Source organism: Mobula birostris, chromosome 7 (genome assembly GCF_030028105.1).
Source record: "Mobula birostris isolate sMobBir1 chromosome 7, sMobBir1.hap1, whole genome shotgun sequence".
Lineage (NCBI taxonomy): Eukaryota > Metazoa > Chordata > Chondrichthyes > Myliobatiformes > Myliobatidae > Mobula > Mobula birostris.
In genome coordinates, this window is record NC_092376.1 from 159,408,536 (window position 1) to 159,428,677 (window position 20,142).

General features: G+C 40.6%; 1 long non-coding RNA gene across 2 annotated transcripts in view; it reads left to right on the top strand.

Moving 5' to 3' along the window:
- Window positions 1-20,142, top strand: part of LOC140200535 (uncharacterized) — a 130,215-nt gene that overhangs the window by 52,899 nt on the left and 57,174 nt on the right. For both annotated transcript variants that reach the window (XR_011886655.1, XR_011886656.1), the window contains exon 2: window positions 7,167-7,205. This is a non-coding gene — a long non-coding RNA (uncharacterized lncRNA). The remainder of the gene's footprint in view (window positions 1-7,166; window positions 7,206-20,142) is intronic.

The window sequence follows — 20,142 nt, forward strand, 5'->3', positions numbered from 1 at the left end:
ATATAGTATTTTGCACTATCTTCTCAGACTGACCTTCACGGTCTGCCTGAGAACAATCATGTTTTCATTTTCCCAAAGTGATTTTCATGACATTTATGGGGGGGGGGGGGGGAACTGAAATTACCCATCTGGCTGTCTAGTTTCGGAACAAGTGCTGAGTTTTCATAGTGCAATGAGTGAATCATCCAGCTGATGTCATTTCCGTGATTCTCCACAGAGGTTTGTTTGCTTTCTCCATGATAGAATCCAAATGCCCCTGAATTCTGCAATCAGACTCCAGAAACTAGGTTGAAGGAAACAAAAGAAAAGGCACAGCAAAACACAAAATTCCCAGGAAAACAATTTTCTTATATATGAATGGCAAAAGGTCCTGTTAATGCCAATCACTTGGTCTAATACTTCCAGAGCTATTACCTTTACTAAATGTGACTGAAAACTTGATGAAGGGCCTTGGCCCGAAACATCAAATGTTCATTTCCCTCCATTGATGCTACTTGACCTGCTGAGTTCCTCCAGCATTTTCTTGTGTCTTGCTGAAAAACCTCTATATCTGTCATTCTGTTTTAAAATGCTGAGTGCAATCATAGGCAGATGTACAATGCTATCACATTTTTTCTAAAAACATAACTCCATAAATCATATGTATATTAACCTCTATCTGAATAACCTAGCAAGCAATAAATATTTCTCAACGGCTGTTAATTAATACCATAAGGTACTAGTGCCATCAGAAACCTGGAACATAGAGAGAAATACTAACAATGAAAAACAAGGCAGAATCATAAAAGTTGGTAAAGGAACATGCTTTTCCTTCCGGTTTCAAGTAAAACAAAAACACAAGTTTCAATTCTGGTTTATTTTAAATTGTGCTTTATAACCTTGCTCAATTTTGCCAGTGTGCAGCAGATTTTATGTTCAGTGATATGCAAATATATTTGAGCTGAAACTCAGGGGAAAAATATGTTCTTGAATACAGGAACAATTCTTGACCTCATAGCTTTAATATCACTTGTTATCCCTAATTGGAAACTATATATAGCCAAGTATTTAGAGATATTTTGGCACTTAATGATCACTTCAACTTTAATAGTTAATTCTCCTTCTCTCTCAAAATCAAATTAAAACTATATTTTTAATATGACATTATTGTTTAAATGCTATACAAGTTCAGCAACAAAATTCTATTGTACTGACAATGGCATATTTTTGGTGTGTAATGGACAGTTCTTCAATCGACGGATATAATTCAAAGCAACAGGGTTTTGATGTTAGTCTTCTTTATCTAAAAGCATTTTAATTGAAATGAGAAATTCAGTGCCTCCAAGGTGTTTATGTGGATCCTGTTACCTTCTTGCCGTAGTTGCATTTTTGGATCAGTGCGGAAGCACACTTCTGAGTCACATTGACTCGAAATGAATACTAAGTCAGAACATTACTTAGAACTGGCACAAGGATGGGTGATCATATGGAAAATGCCAAGTCTTTACTGGTGAAGAACGAAATGCCTTTGTAAGATTAACAATCAGCTACAGTGGTGGGAGTCTGCAGATGGAACTGATTATTTGAATCTAATCAAAGCTTGATTTCACTCTTGGTTATCATTGACGACTTACAATGCATATAAAGCACCTAATTTTGTACATAAGAAAGAGAAACACGTGCACTGGTTCTTGTACAAAATTACCTCTCTGCTATCGGTAAGAACTGTGGTCTCAATCTGCTCATCCTAAGTAAGCGTGCTCAAATCTGTTTGCTCATTAAAGCATGGAACAGGTGGCCAGTGCTGTACAGTGTATAATTCAATATTAGTTAGGGAACCTGTCCATTCCACCCAGCCGTGCATAGTATTTTCAAATAATAATTGAAACTTAAGCATTGAGGAGCAAAGCCACCTTGATGTAGTAGTCCAAAGACCCCTGAAGATGGCAGCACTGGTAGGATGATAGAGGAGGCATACAGGCTGCTAGCTCTGATTAGCGGTGATATAGTGTATAAGAGCAGGGACGACTTATTTTTGCAGAACATTGGTTACACAACAGCTAACATGTTGTGTACAATCCTGTTCACCACACAAAAGGAAGGATATGATAATACTGGAGCGGGTGCAGAAGAGATTTAACAGGATATTACATGGAATGTTTTGGTTACTTGGAATATCTTGGTTGAACAGAAAAAGCTAATTTGGCTTAAGGGTGTGGGGAGTGGGGATGGAAAGAGGAAGCTGATGGAAGTATGCAACACTACGAGAGGCATAGATAAGGTAGAAATAAACTTTTCCCCATGGCAGAAGTGAAAGGTAAGATGATTGGAGGGATTCTGAGGAAGGTTTTCTTCATCCAGAGGGTGATTGCAATCTGAAACACATTTGCAGAAGGTAGTGGAGGTAGGTACTCTCACAACATTTTAAAAACCTCCAAATAAGCTCTTTAATCACCAATGCTTAGCAGGATCTGCACCAAATGCTGATAAATGAGGTTAGTATTGATAAGTACTTGATGGTTAGCATGGACATGATGGGCCAAAGGGCCTGTTTTTGGGGTATAGGGCTCCAGAAATCTATGACTTACAAAGGGAATTTCTCCTATATTGAAAAAGAATTAGAAATCATTGACTGCTGCTTGCTAATCTCAATTTTTAAGTTAGTATTTGAACTTTGATAGTACTACAAAATGTAATGAGTGATATAAGGGGCCAGAAACAGGATGAAGTTTAGTTTGCAGAAAACATCTTGAGTAGCATAACTTGAACATGATTTACTATTTAGAGTTCAACTGAATTGCACTTAATTTGTTTCCAGCACCACAACAGATCATGTTACTGTTTCCAGTCAACTGTATGTACCAGTATATCTTTTATGTTCATTGTATTGGCCATTCTGTTCAGTACTTTGTATGACTGTTGCACCTAATATGATCTTTGGAAGATTTATCATGACTAGTTAAGGATCTACATGTGTCTGAGTAGCCAAGATTGTGGGCTAGCTGGTCGAATTCTGTAGCAAGATTTCTGGATAATTTTCTAAAGCTAACCCCTTCTTCAGTGCTGGGTTTTAGAAATGAAATTTCATTTTCAGAAGCAAATTCTTCGTTGATTGATGAGCTGCTGTATTCAGTGGAAACCTGCTTCCAAACAGCATACATCTCAGAGAAAACTCCATGTTGTGATGCAGGGTCAGAATTAGAATCAGGTTTAATATCGATGGCATATCTCGTGAAATTTGTTATTATACGCCAGCAGTGCATTGCCATACATAATAATAACATAACCAGGGCATGTCCTGAGTGATGGATGCTGCCTTTTTGAGGCTTCACTCCTTGAAGATGTCCTGGATGCTGGGAGGTTAGTGCCCATGATGGAGCTGACTGAGTTTACAACTTTCTGCAGCTTATTTCGATCCTCTGCAGTGCCCCACCCCCATACCAGACAGCGATGCAGCCAGTTAGAATGTTCTCCGTGGTACATCTGTAGAAATTTGTGAGTGTCTTTGGTGACATATCAAATTTCCCCAAACTCCTAATGAAATATAGCCACTGTCATGCCTTCTATAAAACAGCATCAATATGTTGGGCCCAGGATAGATGCTCAGAGATGTTGACATCCAGGAACTTGAAACTGCTCACCCTTTCCACTTCTGATTCCTCTATGAAGACGAGTGTGTGTCCCCTCATCTTACCCTTTCTGAAGTCCATAATCAATTCTTCAGTCTTACTGATGTTGAGTGCAAGGATGTGGCTGTGACACCACTCAAGCTGCTCATCTATCTTGTTCCAGTAGGCCTTCTCATCACCATTTCCTCCACATAATTTGGGTCTGATGCTGTAATTAGCTCTAGGAATTCTCAACTGTGTACACTGGTGTTCTGAAGTCCCTTCATGTAAAGTAGACTTGCATCTTCATAGGCAAAATGGCAATCAGCTTAAGTTGATGGGGTTTCATAAAATTTACCTATTCTCATTCACTTGAGAGGTAGTTTTGAAATAGCAGGCCAAAAATATATCCAGGAATTTAAAAGACAAAGGAGAGATTAAGGATTGCTTTATAATTACTGTTTATAAAAATAACAGTCAAAAGTGTAATTTGTCAAGAAGTGATTGACCAGAAGCTGAGACAAAATAAAGATACAAGGGGATGATACTTAGCCATGTCAAAGGGAAGCAACAAGAGGTTTAAAATAGTGGACACCGTCGAGTAGAGGATGACTGAGGTAGCTTGGATTAAAACCTCATGCAACTTTGATACTTTATTCTGCAAAAATTGTCTTCACAGACTTTTACATCTACCTTCACTAGCTTTGGATAAATGCAGCATGTACTGTTGGTAAGCTATCTTGTAGGTTTGTTATCTTGAAAGCAACCATCGCTGTAGGTTCCAAGTTGGCACGATCCAAGAATATAAAGCCAAGTCTCATTCCAACATAAATAATGTTTTCTTCTGAGATAATTAACTTGTAAAAGCATGCATCACACTGATAAATGTGTCTATATATTTGTGCTGGTACATTTGCTTATATGGATTCTAATGACAACTGGATAGAGGCAGTGATTTATCTTTGTGATTCTTGGCTTTAGTGATGAAATTCTGGCCAGCACAAATAAGATTTAGGACGTAATATGAATGTTTAAGATGTAGTTCAGTGCTACAGCACCTATCTTCAAAGTTAAAATTGACATACAAGAAATGTAGAGGATGCTGTCTTTACAATAGTAATTAACCGATCACTTTTGTTTGGAAAATATAGCACAATATCCGAAACTCATTATAATTGTGTTATCTTTTCTTCATACTATTGTGTTCAAAATTATACTTATCACTTCTGCCTTATCCTCTTTGTTTAATACTTGGTAGATTGTATTGGTTTAGCGCAAACTAAATTTAACCTGGGCTGGAACAAAAACAGAAATTCAGGAAAATGCTGTCATAGGATGAATAGAATCACGATGACACCATTTGTTTTACAAATTCCTCCCTCATCTTCTGTCCCCGTGGAAACCTACTTGTAGTTTTTTCTTTCCCAGACCCAAAATGTTGGCTGTTTCTCTTTCCACAGGTTATTCCTGACTCATTGATTTTTTTCCCCCAGTATGTTCTGTTTTTGATTCAGATTTCCAACGTCTGCAGATTTTTAATAACTTTAATTAATCTAGCTCGGGTTCAGAATGGGCAGATGAAGCCCTGGGCTCATCCACATGAGCTCTGGGCCCTTTCACTCCCACAATCTGGATCTGCGTTCTCTTCTACCCAAAACCATTGGGAGTGATATCCACGGCAGCCATTAGGAAATGCTTTCTGGAGGGACGGTAATGCTTTCAGGGTCCCATTACTGCAACAAGAGGGTGCACTGAAGGTCCGATAGGGTTTGGTACAGTGATGGCAGGAGGTGCAGTGGGTTTGCAAGGTGATCTCAAGATCTGCTGGTGATAGGAGGGATATGAACGACCAACTGAGACCTCAATGGCGGAGCTGGCAAGGATGAGGACACATTCTAATGGCAGTGAACATGGAGGAAGGTGACAGCTGTGAAGAGTCTTCCATTATCTTTCATTCCACACCACTGAACCCTGACCCTGATCTGTCAAGGACCATGCGTCGGCCTCCTCACATAAAACAAAGTCACCTACAGGTGTTCTCCAGTAAGGGAACAACACCTTGGGAGAATATCATACTCAACTCAAGTGATCAGACCATTACAATGAAAGTCCAAGGATCAGGGGACCCAAGAACATCTTTAGAGGAGTACTCCTGCAGAGTCGTTCCACTGGCTTCACAAGCTGCTCTTTATGACAGTTTTCACCATATTTGTCATCATTTCTTAGCTCTGCAGGAACTAATGGAGTTGGATAGGGTGAATGTAGATGACAGAATGCAATTGTTATGTCAGAGGAGGAGCAGGTGTCTAGCGGGACAGTTAATGGGAGGTCCAGCAGAGGTGGCTGTCCCATAGAACTATGTCTGGATATTTTTTTTCTCCATTGGCTGACTAATCCTTCTTGACAGACCCCTTAAGTTTTGTACTTTTCTTGGACATTTAGTGTACCTGATTATTTAATTATTTATTAATTATTATGAGTTATTCATCACTTATTCCCGTGGAAGCTGTTTGCACTTGGACCCAGTGGAATATAAATTAATTCCTTTACCAAGCACTGGTGCAGTTGTTACATTTGCTGAGTACCCTTTCACAACTGTGATGTTGCATAATGTAAGTGAGTCATTTGTTACATGACATAGTGAATATTAATGAAGAACATGCATCCAATTTCTATGGTAAATAACTTGTATCTTCAAAACCGGCACAGCAAATAAAGCATTAATTTACTTCTGAGTGAAAGCATTTAAAATACTCATCATCACCATAGTCCAATTGGTCACTCTTAGCCCGCATCTTTTCATTATGTATAAACAAGTAGACTAACAAACATTGGTAAGAAGGCATGGTAATGTAACATTAGTATTGCTGCCTGAGAACTCAAGGGATCTCAGTCTAATCACATCCTCCAGTACTTTTTGTGTAGACTCTCCGTGACCAGGTCGGCTTGCTCCTGTTTCTACACACCTCCCTTGCAACATTCATTTATTTTCTTTCTTTCTCTCTCTATCCCTCTCCCTCACTCTCTCTGTCTCTCTCTCTCTCTCTCTCTCTCTCTCTCTGTCTCTCTCACTCACTCACTCTCTCTCTCTCTCTCTCTCTCTCTCTCTCTCGTGAATGAAGGGATAAGGTGAATCCATTGGGCTGAACAGCGCATCACTCTCCCCATGTCATAATAAGTTAGTAACCCCACTCTCATTCCTTATCGTACAAAATTGTTGAATTTTAAGTGAAATCATTTCAAAAATAGTAATTTCCACATGTAGCTTTTAAAATGCTCTTGACAGTAGTGACTTTCCCACATAATATAAGAATGAAAAATTGCCCATTGTATAACATTTTAAGTACAAACTGTTTAAAATTATGTCGACTTAAAATGTACAATACAGACTTCTCTGTTTCTCAGTAGTGTTGAAAAGCTGAGGTGTTGTCATGGCTCCCATGGCTGAGGTTTTATTGTTTTGTTGCTGTGGCAACTCCAGGCTGCAACAATCATCTGCCCGTGGACCCAGGCCATTGTGTAATTAGCAGCACACTTGCCAAGTTGTTACTGAAAAGTCTGTTGTAATTATTGTTGCAGGTAAATCCCAAGATAACTACGGATTCCAAAAATACAAAAGTAAGTTTCCCTTTACATAAATGGAGTCTGTCAAGGAAAGACATGAAGAAGATATATTGCAGGTTGTAAAACCTGCAAAATGACTGCATTTTTTATATTTGCCATTAGATTTTACTGTAAAAGTATTTGCTGAGTTGTGGAAGCTGTAACAATAAATGTGGATACCTGATATTTATATCCTTACTGAATAAAATGTGCTGTATAAAATAATGGGATTCAGAATGAGAAAGGGGAAATGAAGAGAGAGAGAGAGGGAAGGAAGGAACTTTGAGATAGGAAGGAATAAGAATAAAGGAATTTGAGACAAAGGATTGAAAGTTGGAGGGAAACTGAGAGGAAAAGAGGAGGCAAGGGAACAAGGGAGACTGGGGACCAAGCCTAGGGGAAAGTGGTTGACAAGAAGATTTAAAGAAGGAATAGGAAAGGACAGATATCCATGTCCATTTCTCTGTGTGTGAGAGAGAGAGAAAGAGAGAGAGAGAGAGATTGAGATTATGTGTCCTTGAGTGGAAAGACAGTGATGTCAGTTTTTACATTTGTGTAACATTGAGTATCCAATCATCATGGACACCACTGGATCAACAATTTGCTCTGTGTGCAAAGGCATCCCACACCAAAAGAAGTCACAATGGCATCTTTCACTCTGCAAATAAAAAGTTCACATTCTTTATCGATAGCCCCAAAATGGCTAATCTGAACATTGCTCTTCTGTCACAAACAAGAGTAAAGATGCTCTGATATTGACATCTCAGCTCTCAGTGAGAGAAATGGAAGGATGCTGGCTCAAACAAATAGGCAAATAGTGAGCTAGCTGCAAGAATAAAAGAATAAGCTAACTGGCATCTCTATTATGGCCAGTGAATCTCTCAAGGCATTTATGCCATTTTAATATGGAACCAGCATGATCCAGTTTTCAGTATATGAATTCAATCCTGGAAGCTTCAGAAAGAATAAGGAAGAATTGTACAGTGATTTCGAAAAAGACCTGGCCTTCTTTTCTTTGAGAGACAAGTGATTCATTGGACAATGTCAATGGGAAGATCAGGAATGCATGCATATCATTGTCATGGGCAACAACTTTATCTGTAAGAATAAAAATTATGTGACCTCATGGCTGCACCCTTGATCTAGACTTTAGTACCTGTTGGAAAATGCCATAATGATAATGGCATCAGGCACACCATAACAGATGCCGGTAACTATTGATCTAACCACACCTTAATCTACACAAGAGTATAAGCACAAACAATTCTGCAGTTGCTGGAAATCCTGAGAAACTCACAGAAAATGCTGGAGGAACTCGACGGGTTAGGCAGTATCTATGGAAGATGAATTTCCAGTCCTGATAGCTGGTTACACCTATCACCTGCCAGTTTGACCTCCATACTCTCCTCCAACTTTCTTACTCTGCCCCTCCCCAACCTTTCATTCTAGTCTCAATGAAGGGTCCCAGCCTGAAACATCAATTGTTTATTCCTCTCCATAGGTGCTGCTTACTGCTAATGTCCCCCAGCATATTGCATGCATTAATCTATACCAGGGATGGCCAACCTTTTACATTCCATGCATTAATTTTTTCACTCACGAGTTCAGATGGGCCATACGACTCTTGTGCCCCCATTCAATTCTTGTAAAAATGTGTTAATATAAAACTCATGTGTGAAAAAAATCGCATCTGAACTCGTGCGTGAAAAAATTGATGCATGGAATGTAAAACGTTGGCCACCCCTGATCTATACTGTTACTCCATCAGCTCAACCATAAACTATGATAAGAGAAATGCTGCTGTAAATAGCAAAATAATCCAGGAATTCATCCACATATAAAACTCATCTCAGTCGAAGCCCACTGGCAATTTGACATCTCCAGACCAATAAGGCAAGTCGAGCATTCACAGCATGTTTGACTGTCCTGAAGTCCAATTCTGAAGAGATTCTCACCTTCCCTAACATAAATGTATTTCCCCAGAATTTCCTACAGCTGTATCATAATGTAAGTTAAAGAGGATCTGACTGTGGTAGGTTTCCAGCAATGATCTGCAAGCCCTGGTACTTACTCGACAGGTCCCCTTTCACAAATACTGAAATAAGTTTCCATCTATTGGCCAAGCTACCCAAATGAGAATCAAGGCATCATTCAGGTGTGGTGCCACTGGATGCAATAGTGAACAATGGGGTCCGTACACTGGTGCATCAGACACACAGAGGACCAGGAAAAGAACAGTTTACCATTACGTCTTCTATATATTAACAGCTTCTTGTTTATTCTTTTTACACAGAACACATAACTAACATACTAGAGCCATAGAGTCACAAAAAACTACAGCACAGAAGCAGGCCCTTGGGGCCCACCTAGTCTACGTCGAACCATTTAAACTGCCGAGTCCCATCGACCTGTACCCAGAGCATAGCCATCCATACTATGCAAGAAACCCTATGCAAGGGTTTTAAATCTCTGCTCCATTCCTTGTCAGAAGAAAGATCATTCACCTGAAATGTCACCGCTGTTTGTCCCTCTGCCGCTGCCATCTGGCTTGTCAAATCTGCCCGGTAGTTCTTGTGCTTACTGCAGCAGCCCCAGTAACTTAGTCTTTGTTATCGACTGCAAGCAGTAGTGTGAAAATGACCACAAGAATGCAGGCCGTGTCCTCCATTTTGAGCAATGGATTTCTGCTGCCCAGTTTACTGTAGAAGGTGAAGAATTGCAAGGAGCTTGGGAAGATTAAGAAGCTGGAAAATATTACCAAACATTATTATGCAAAAGTCTATTGCATTTGCATCAAACTTCATCCTTTCTAAAGGACATATTCCTAAATTGACTGATTCTTTAATTAAGATACTAGTAAAATAAAAATAAATTTAAAACATTAATTATATCAATAAATATACTTGCAAAGATGTGTTATGAATCCTTAGAACTGTACAAACACATAAATTAATGTAAATATCTGTAGGGGCATACAGTAAAAATAAATTTGGAAGGTCACAACACACTGGAGGAACTCAGCAGGTTGGGCAGCATCCGTGGAAAAGATCGGTTGACGTTTCGGGCCGGAACCCTTCGTCAGGACTGTAGAGGGAAGGGGCAGAGGCCCTATAAAGTAGGTGGGGGGAGGGTGGGAAGGAGAAGGCTGGTAGGTTCCAGGTGAAAAACAAGTAAGGGGAGAGATAAAGGGGTGGGGGAAGGGAGGCAGGGAGGTGATAGGCAGAAAAGGTGAAGAAAGAATAGGGGAAAGCACAATGGGTAGTAGAAGGAGGTGGAACCAAGAGGAAGATGGTAGGCAGCTGGGGGAGGGGGCAGAGTGACATAGGGATAGGGGAAGGGAGGGGGAGGGAATTACTGGAAGTTGGAGAATTCCAAATTTGGTATGAACATAGAACGTGACCTTCATTAGGTGAGGAATTGAGTTCAAGAACTGAATTGAATTGACTTTATTACTTACATTCTTCACATACATAAGGAGTAAAAATCTTCATATTACATCTCCATTCTAAATGTGCAATCTAAGTAATTTGTAATAAATAGTATGTACAACAGGACAGTCAATATAGCATAGAAGTACAATTGTATCAGTGTGAATTAATCAGACTGATGGCCTGGTGGAAGAAGCTGTCCCGGGGCCTGTTGGTCCTGGCTTTTATGCTGCGGTACCATTTCCCGTGTGGCAGCAGATGGAACAGTTTGTGGTTGGGGCGACTTGGGTCCCTAATGATCCTTTGGGCCCTTCTTACACACGTCTCTGTAAAAGTACTGAAGAATGGGAAGTTTACAACTACAGATGCGCTGGGCTGTCCACACCACTCTCTGCAGAGTCCTGCGAATGAGGAAAGTACAGTTCCCATACCAGGCAGTGATGCAGCCAGTGAAGATGCTTTCAATTGAGCTCCTGTAGAAAGTCGTTAGGATCTGGGAAACCATACCAAACTTCTTCAACCATCTGAGGTGAAAGAGGCACTGTTGTGCTTTTTTCGCCACACAGCTGGTATGTACAGACCACGTGAGATCCTCGGTGATGTGGATGCTGAGGAACTTAAAGCTGTTCACTCTCTCAACCCTAGATCCATTCAGGTCAATAGGGGTTAGCCTGTCTCCATTCCTCCTGTAGTCCATAACCAGCTCCTTTATTTTTGCGACATTGAGGGAGAGGTTGTTTTCTTGACACCACCGTGTCAGGGTGATGACTTCATCTCTGTAGGCTGCTTCATTATTATTTGTGGTAAACCATATATATGTTGTAACTGGGTTAACTGTCTGGACACGCCCCTCTGCTGACTGCCCCTGTGGCTCCTCCCACAGAGCCCTAAATAAAGGTGATTTTGCCTTGCCCCTCCCCCTCAGTTCAGTATTTACCCTACTTCAGTCTTTTTGAGTTATTGAAGGTGCTTAATTATTTGAGATTAGGCCAATGAATCTAGTATCATCAGCAAATTTAATTAGCAGATTGGGACTGTGCGTGGTGACACAGTCATGGGCATACAGAGAGTAAAGGAGGAGGCTTAGGACACAGCCCTGAGAGGCACCTGTGTTGAGGGGCAGGGGACAGAGGTGAGAGAGCCCACTCTTAGCACTTGCCGGCGATCTGACAGGAAGTCCAGGATCCAGCTGCACAAGACAGGGTGAAGGCCAAGGTCTCTGAGCTTTTTGTTGAGCCTGGAAAGAATTATGATGTTGAATCCAAGTACAACGTTCTCATATAAGCATCCTTCTTCATCAGATGTGTAAGTATGGTGCGTAGGGCTGTGGCTATTGAATTATCTGTTGATAGGTTGTGTTGGTAGGTGAATCGTAGGGGGTCCAGTGTGGGTGGCAGCATGCTGCAGATGTAGTCCTGATCAGCCTCTCAAAGCATTTGCTTATTATTGAGGTGAGTGCAACAAGACGCCAGTCATTCAGACATGTTACCCTGGTCTTTTTAGGTGCAGGGACAATGGTGGATGTTTTGAAGCAGGAGGGCACTCTACACTGGGAGAGGAAGAGATTAAAAATGTCTGTAAACACACCTGCCAGTTGTGCCGTGCACAACCAGAGTACCCACCGTTGCATGATTATGTTGCAGCTCTATAAAAAACCCTGGTTAGACCACACTTGGAGTATTCTGTTCATTTCTGGTTGCAGCCCTCCACAAACGATATACAGGCTTTAGTGAGGTGCAGAGGAGGTTTGCCAGGATGCTGTCTGGATGAGAAGGTATGAGTTATGAGGATAGGTTGAGTAAGATAGGGCTTTTCTCTCTGTACAGAAAGCGGATGAGTGGTGACTTTCTAGCGGTGTATAAGATGATATGAGGCATAGATAGAGTGGGAAGCCATTGCCTTCTATCCTGGTCAGAAATGGCTAATATAAGAGGGCATAATTTAATGTGATTGGAGGAAAGTATAAGAGGAATGTCAGAGACAGGTTTTTTACATGGATAGGGGTAGATGCATGAAATGTGCTACCAAGGTTGGTCGTAGAGGCAGATACGTTAGGGACATTTAAGACACTCTTTAGGAGGCACATGGACAAAAGCAAAATGGAGGGCAAAGTGAGAAGTAATGGTTAGATTCTTTTGGAATAGGTTACAAGATCGGCAAAACATCATAGGCCAAAGGACCTGTACTGTGCTATATTGTTCTATGTTCTATGTTCTGACACAGTATAGTGTGGAGAAACAATTCTTTGAAGTGCACTTAAACTCTAATAATCTGGTATGCTGGGATCTTGGTGGTGCCAGATGGCAGACTTTTTTTGAATTATTGGATGTTATTCCCATTTTAGAACATATTTCAAATTCACTGTTTTCAGAACGCACACAGTGGTATAAAAAATTTTCCTGTGAACTGAGTAAGTTTTAAGAGTCTGCAGGAAACAGCACCTGGTGATTTTTAAAAGAACAGAAGAAGCAAGGCTGAGTAAGATTACAGGGAATGCAGAAACCAGGGCCTCATCGTGTAAATGGGAGTTCAAGAATCCTGAAGCCCAGATGTGTAAAAGGGAGCACAGAAATCGGCACCCCGTAAGCCAGCTGACAAACCAATATGATGTCTGAACAATGGGATAATGTATCGTCAGAGCTTTACCTTATCCTGAGGCAGTGGTATTAGAGTCATAAAATTTAGATTAGAATGAGTGTAACAGTTATAATAGAAATTGTGATTAGATCTGCAGAGAGCATCTTGCAATGAGTTGCTACACTCTAGCACACTGCTCTTCTCCTGTTACAGTTTATTCTCCATTATGCTATTGTTCTTCCCTTGAACTGCCTCAGTGTACTGATTCAATGAAATGATCTGTATGTAATGGATGGTCCCATACTGAAATGGCTAGTGCATTGCTTTACTGCAGCACTGATCACGGATCGGAATTAAATTCCTGCCTCTGCCTATAAGGTATGTTCTCCCTGTGATCGTGTGAGTTTCCTCCCACATTCCAAAGGCATACAGTTAAGGTCAGTGAGTTGTGGGCATGCTATGTTGGTGCCAGAAGCATGGCGACACTTGCAGGCTGCCCAGTCCTATTCTCGCTGATTTGATTTGATGTAAACAACAGGTTTCACTGTATGTTTCAATATTTCAATGTACATGTGATAAATAAAGGTAATCTTAATCAATTGAGATGCCACGGTAGCGTAGCGGTTAATGCAATACTCTTACAATTTGGGCTATCAGAGTTCAGAGTTCAACTCCGATGTCCGCTCTAAGCAAGTTTGTAGCTCTTTCCTGTGTGCGCATAGGTTTCTTCCAGGTGCTCTGGTTTCCTCCCACAGTCCACTGAACCTACTGCTTAGTAGGTTAATTGGTCATTATAAATTGTCCTGTAATTAAGTTGCTGGGCAGCGCGGCTCCAAGGTCCAGAAGGGCCGATTCCACAATGTATCTCTAAATAACTTAATAATAAATACAACTAAGCTTTTCACTGTGTCTCATTACATGTGACAATAATAAACTAATTTAGCAATTCACCTTCAGTATTAGAAGTCACATTTATATTTTCAAGCAAGTTGCATGCCCTAGGACATAGTCAGCCCCTGCGAAATGTGGTGGTCCAAACATTCATAAATCAGACTTAATAAGGCAAGATCTATTGCTTGCCACTTCAACATCCTGAAAATGTAAAGGGAATAGGTAATTTTGGGGAGAGAGCTTTGACTGAATGCAATCAGTGACTGTGATGCAATACCCATTTGTAGGGTAAGGATTGGTCATCAGATATTGGGAGTCAATGATCAAAAGGTGTGATTGAAAGTTGGTTTGATGGTGTTGGTGGCAAGTGATGCGGGAAGCAAATGATGGTCATGAATTTCTAGCATAGGGGTAGAAATTGCTACAAAGCAGCATTATGACTTGCCCATTGGTGAGCAGGATAGGTAAATTCTTTAAAGCCAAAATGCTAATAATGACCAGGATCTACTCAGGGATGCTCCCTTAACTTGGATGGAAATTTCTGACTATGTGATCCACAAAGTAAATTTTACATCTATTTCTCTTTCCATGCTGCCTCACCTGATGACTGTTGACAGTATTTTCCACTCTTATTTTAGATTTCCAACAACTACTATTTGTTGATGATTGTCACACCTTCACTTACCTTTCCCATCCAGGTCACTAATTCCATTCAGACGACTCGGTTTATGATGCAGCCACCAACCATGGCTGGAATAAGTTATTCAGCTTTATTTGAGGCTTTGATTTAGGTGACTGGTCCCACCTGAAATCTTAATACTGTGCCTATTGACAGAGGTGGAAGTCGACCATGCCCATGTCTGATCTCCAGTATGTTCCATACTGCCATACTGCACTCAGCTAAGGAACACTTGACCCTTAAGAAGTACTTCACCTGAAGTCAAACAGAGGTACACCTGAGGACCCTTGAGTCCTTTGTCCAACTGCCATCAAAACTTTTCATTTAAATGTAAACGATGTGAAATTAAATAATCATGTTTTCATCGTTATGAGTTACGTTTTTAATTACCTCTGAAGTAAGCCACTTAAAATATGTTGAACGAAAAGCCAGACTGACTGGGGCCTTGAAGTCCTCTCCTAACTTACGTCTGAAAAAGGAATCAACAGCTGTTTGATTTTCAGCAAACTGGTAAATCCTTTATTCTATAGTTCAATGTATTATCAGGTTCCAGCCAGGAAGATGACTAAGTTTAAGCAAGAAACTGCAGTAGACGAAAGCATATATTCCATACTTTAAATTAGGACTATCTTTATTCTCTTATTCTGTTCTTCATTTGTTATATTGGAATGCTCACAAGCATGTGATTTGCTGCGGAGCTTCAAAACATACGTCATTTTTGTTCCCCTTGACTGCTGAGATAAAACAAGAGCTTTGTTTTGAAGAGATCTTGCAGACTTCAAATGTTTTAGTTCATTCAGTTGTTTTTAGTGATAAACAGACTTTCTCTGCATTGCGTTACTTATTTTTTTCTTTCTGATCTTTCAGTCAACACCTCCTGACATAAAGCTTTCTTGTCAGAACAGAAAGGCCTTTAGAGAGCTTTACCATTATAGTCTTGTCCATGACTTTCACTGCATTTTGATATGATTTATTACATCATTTAATTCTCATTTTCTGAATTAGTCAATAATTAAAATATAGGTGAAGGTCATCTTACACAGTTGTGTAAACTTCAATGGTAGATGCACCATGGTCTGGTTTATTTCTGAGACAAATTTCACCACTAAAATCTTTCAAAGGAGTAGAGAAATTATTTTAAATTGGTAGAGGAGGGAAAATTAATTCATCATATAGTTTTTCCATTTTAACCAGTTGTCTACCTATCAAAATTCAAATTTATTATCAAAGTATGTATACCATATACAGCCTTGAGATTCATCTTCTTCCAGGCAGCCACAAAACAAAGAAACACAATAGAATTCACTTAAAAACACACAAACAACAAGACCATCACATATCCAATTTTCACAAGAGGAAAGTTGCGCAACGTTTCGGGCCAGAACGTTGATTGATCGTTTCCATGGATACTGCCTGACCTGCTGAGTTCCTCCAGCGTGTTGTGAGTGTTGCTTTGACCCCAGCATCTGCAGAGTATTTTGTGAAAGTTGTGCAAGTTGTTTAAAAAAAAGTAAACAAAAACATATGGGACATGAACTGCAGAGTTCCCGAAAATGAGTCCACAGCAGTGGAGGCCGTACAGTGCTAAGGCGAGAGAAGCTGGTGCAGTTTGGCTCTGGGCAACAACTGGTCCTGAACTTGGTGCTATAGGACCCATGACTCCTGCACCACCAACTCAAGGGTAGTAGTGTGAAGAGAGGGAGACCAGTCAAATGCAGCAGACGTTCATTTAATGCTCTTATCCTTGACGATTTTAACCTTGTACATCACTCTTATCAGCGTGGATTACTGGAGCTGGCCATGGGATCATGGCCTCGATGCAGCCTCTACCCCCAGTGACGGCCATCCTGGCCATGCCTGCATTCTCAATAGTCCAGTTCACTGAATTCACCAGGAGATCACAAAAGTACCAGGTCATTTAGTCAGTTCAAAAGTACATCCTTAAAAGGGAAATTACAGGCTGCTGACTGCAGTAATCATAGTTCAGCAGAAGAAGTATATCTATTAGAGTATCTAGTTGTTTTGTAAGCTGTCTGCAAAACATCACTGTTGAGTGCCAGCACCATCTTGCCAACAAGTCATCTTGATATCAGTGTATGGTCCAGGAATTCATCGATTTCTATCCTTCACTTTGGCCCAAAATGCAATACAGTACAAACATTAAAAAAAAGATCTGCATTCTACCAACGGATCTTGAGATTTGGCTCAGTAAAATTGTCAATAACTCTCAATTAATACCTAAATTGCATGTATTCATAAAAAGCTCAATTGACACTGATTGAATTAATTTTCTTAAAATCTTACATCAGCAGGGTAAAGTCCTCGGTAGTGGTCCCCTGCGGTGAAGTGACTACGGATAGCCTGTCCCAGGAGTGGTAGAGGAATTGTGGTAGAGTTGAGAACTGAGGTGTCCAGGTTGTTATCAGCAGGTGCGACCCCCCCGTCCCCGATATGATGGAGCTGATAGGGAGATGGATCCGCTAAGGGGAAGGACTATGCGGAGGGCTGCTGGCAGCCGGTGTTACGCGAGAAGCGGAGCGGCCAGTATTGTCTGTTATAACTGTGGTGAAGAAGGACACTTCCGGTGGGAGTATGAACGACGGGACACCCTTTGGAGATTGAGCCCCTAGGTACCTAAGCAGAGACAGTCATGTGGAAAACTTAAAAGAGACCTAGTGAGAGGATGCCTGGCTTATCAGAGAGGATACATTCCCAGCAATATATCAAGGAACACCCTAAAGCAAAGAACCATATTCCTGAAGGCTTAGTGGGGCCAAGCTCCAGTATATCGCTGCAGATAGAGATAGAGAGCATTATGCTAGAGCCCTACTTAACACAGGGTCACAGGTCACTTTGCTGTACCATTCATTTTACCAATATTTGACATATTTACCATTGACGCCATTCAGTGCACTAGAGATCTGGGGTCTTAGTGTGGGTGATTATCCGTAGGATGGTTATTTGTCAGTGAAGCTGGAGTTTTCGGAGGCTGATGTGGGAGTGGCTGAGGCTCTTGATACATTAGCGCTGGTTTGTCTGGACCCCATTAAGAAGGGCAGCGTTTCAATTCTTGTGGGGACCAACACTCCTATTGTGAGGAGGCTCATAGGGGCCTGCAAGGAGAAGGCTGGAGAGAGCTTTCTGAGAACATTGTCTGTTCACCCGGTGTTTGAAGCTGCTTTTGAGGAAATGCATGGCTGCACTAGGCCAGATAACGAGTTTAGATGAGAGACTGTGTGGTTCACCCAGTCCAAGCCAATCATGTTACGGCCCCAGGAAGTAGCGAGAGTAAATTTCCCAGAATGCCCGAAGGTGAAGCCCTCTTGGTGGATGCTGCAGAAGACCACGAGGATGAGTCAGGAGTGCCTGCTGGGGTACTGGTGTGGCCTGAATTGCAGAAGCCCTCAGTTGTACAGGTGAACAGGATGGCAATGATTGTCAGGAACACTACGAAGAGGGAGGTCACTTTCAAGTGGGGGGGTCCCTGGCACATCTTTTCCCGGTCACAGTAATGTCTAGTATCCCTGTAAGACAAGCCAAGGAGAAACTAGTGGAGAAAGGAGGAAAGTTGACCTCTGAGTCATTCAACTTTGGGGATCCCCTGGTACCTGCGCGTTGGAAGAAGAGATCGGTAGAGAAGATGTTGAAGGTGGAAGGTGTCTTTTCCACTGAGGAGTTTGATGTGGGTTGTTCCAAGAGCACTCGTCACACTATCCGGGTGACCGAGGACACCCCATTCAGAAAGAGGTCAGGCAATTGACCCTGCAGAGGTGGAAGAGGTTGGGCACCATTTGTGTAAGTTGAAGGAAGCTGGGATCATCACCGAATCCTGAGGCCCCTATGTGTCCCCAGTAGTAGTGGCCAGAAAGAAGAATGGGAAGGTATGGGTGTGTTTGGACTATAGGACTCTGAACAGGCGTACTTTTCAATATTTTCAATGCTCAATTTGTTTCAGAAAAACTGTCAAGAATTTCCTAGCATTCTTTAGTATTAGAATGACTTCCTAAGAAAGAAAACATTTCCAAATATCTGAAATAATTCCTTGTCTTTATATTATCATTGAAAATGCCAATTCATCTCAAAAAGCATACCCAAGTAGACAAATTTTAATCCCTTCGTCACTAAAAAATGGCTATTTACCACATATTTAGTCATTCCCAATTGTCGTGTTTTAAACTGATAGTTTCATTTTATTGTTCTATAAAATGTTTTCCAAGAATTAATGTCCATGACATCCATTGACCTTCCTCCAGTAATGTGTTGAATAGTTTTAAGTGTCTCATATCTATTTTTCAAAAAAACATTAAATTTGTTGAACTATATCATAATTTTTAAATCTAATGCCTTCCTTTTTTACCTCTAAGCCTACCCTGGGAAAATAAGACTGGATACTTATTGCATTTGCTAGGGTAATCATTTCCATATATGCATTAAATAATAATACTTGGTGAGAAAGGTCTTGATTAGTCCAAAATTTAAAAGCATAGAATGGTTAAGGGAAAGGTTTGAAATCTTAGTTTTCCTACATTAAGATGGATTGATAATAAAGAAACACATCCTGATCTACATTCTTTACAGAAGGTCTTTCATGTCACCTGGCATCAACCTTACTTACAACTTAAAATATAGTTTGCATTCATTGGTGTCAACTGTGAACAAGAAAAAATGCAGTAAGGGTAAAATTTAGAACAAATATGTTGAAAATTTATTTGATTTTAACAAGTACCTAAATATCAAATTGTTTACTTTGTCATAAAGTGATCAATGCAACCAATCTGGTTCTCATCTTCTCAGATTTATTCTTTTTTTTTAAAACTTCATGAAGTTTAAGGTATGACCTTCATGCTATGCTGAATGTCAAAACTGGATTTTTTTTTAAATACATGTGATTATTTTAGGTCTTATATAATCTTAAGTCTTTTTACTTCAATCACAATGGTATGGAAATAGATTCTCTTGGACTTTCTTGGCCACTGGCTGTTACAGCCAAATGGCTGCCCAGCGGCTTCAAGTAAGGCACGGTCAGGATTGAGAGGTAGTTTCAGTCGCACTTGACCAGCTGTCAGCAAGTGGAAAATAAATACCCTAAGCAGCTGTGGGCTACAATATAATTGTGTGACCCAACCAACCTTCTTGAGGGCAAGGTGGGATCCACAATGAGTTAGAGAACTATGAGAAGTCCAGTTTTTTGGTGAGTAAGCCGAAGTGGAAGGTGAAGGAGTATTGCAGTTCCATCTTATCCCACAAAACTGAAGTGAAGCTGATCTTTCAATTGCCCTTTCAAAGTGTTGCCAGCAGAAACTCAATGGAGTGAGTTGTTCTCACACAGTAAACTGGGTCACTCGTACCTCATAGCACGTATTTTCATAATAAGTTA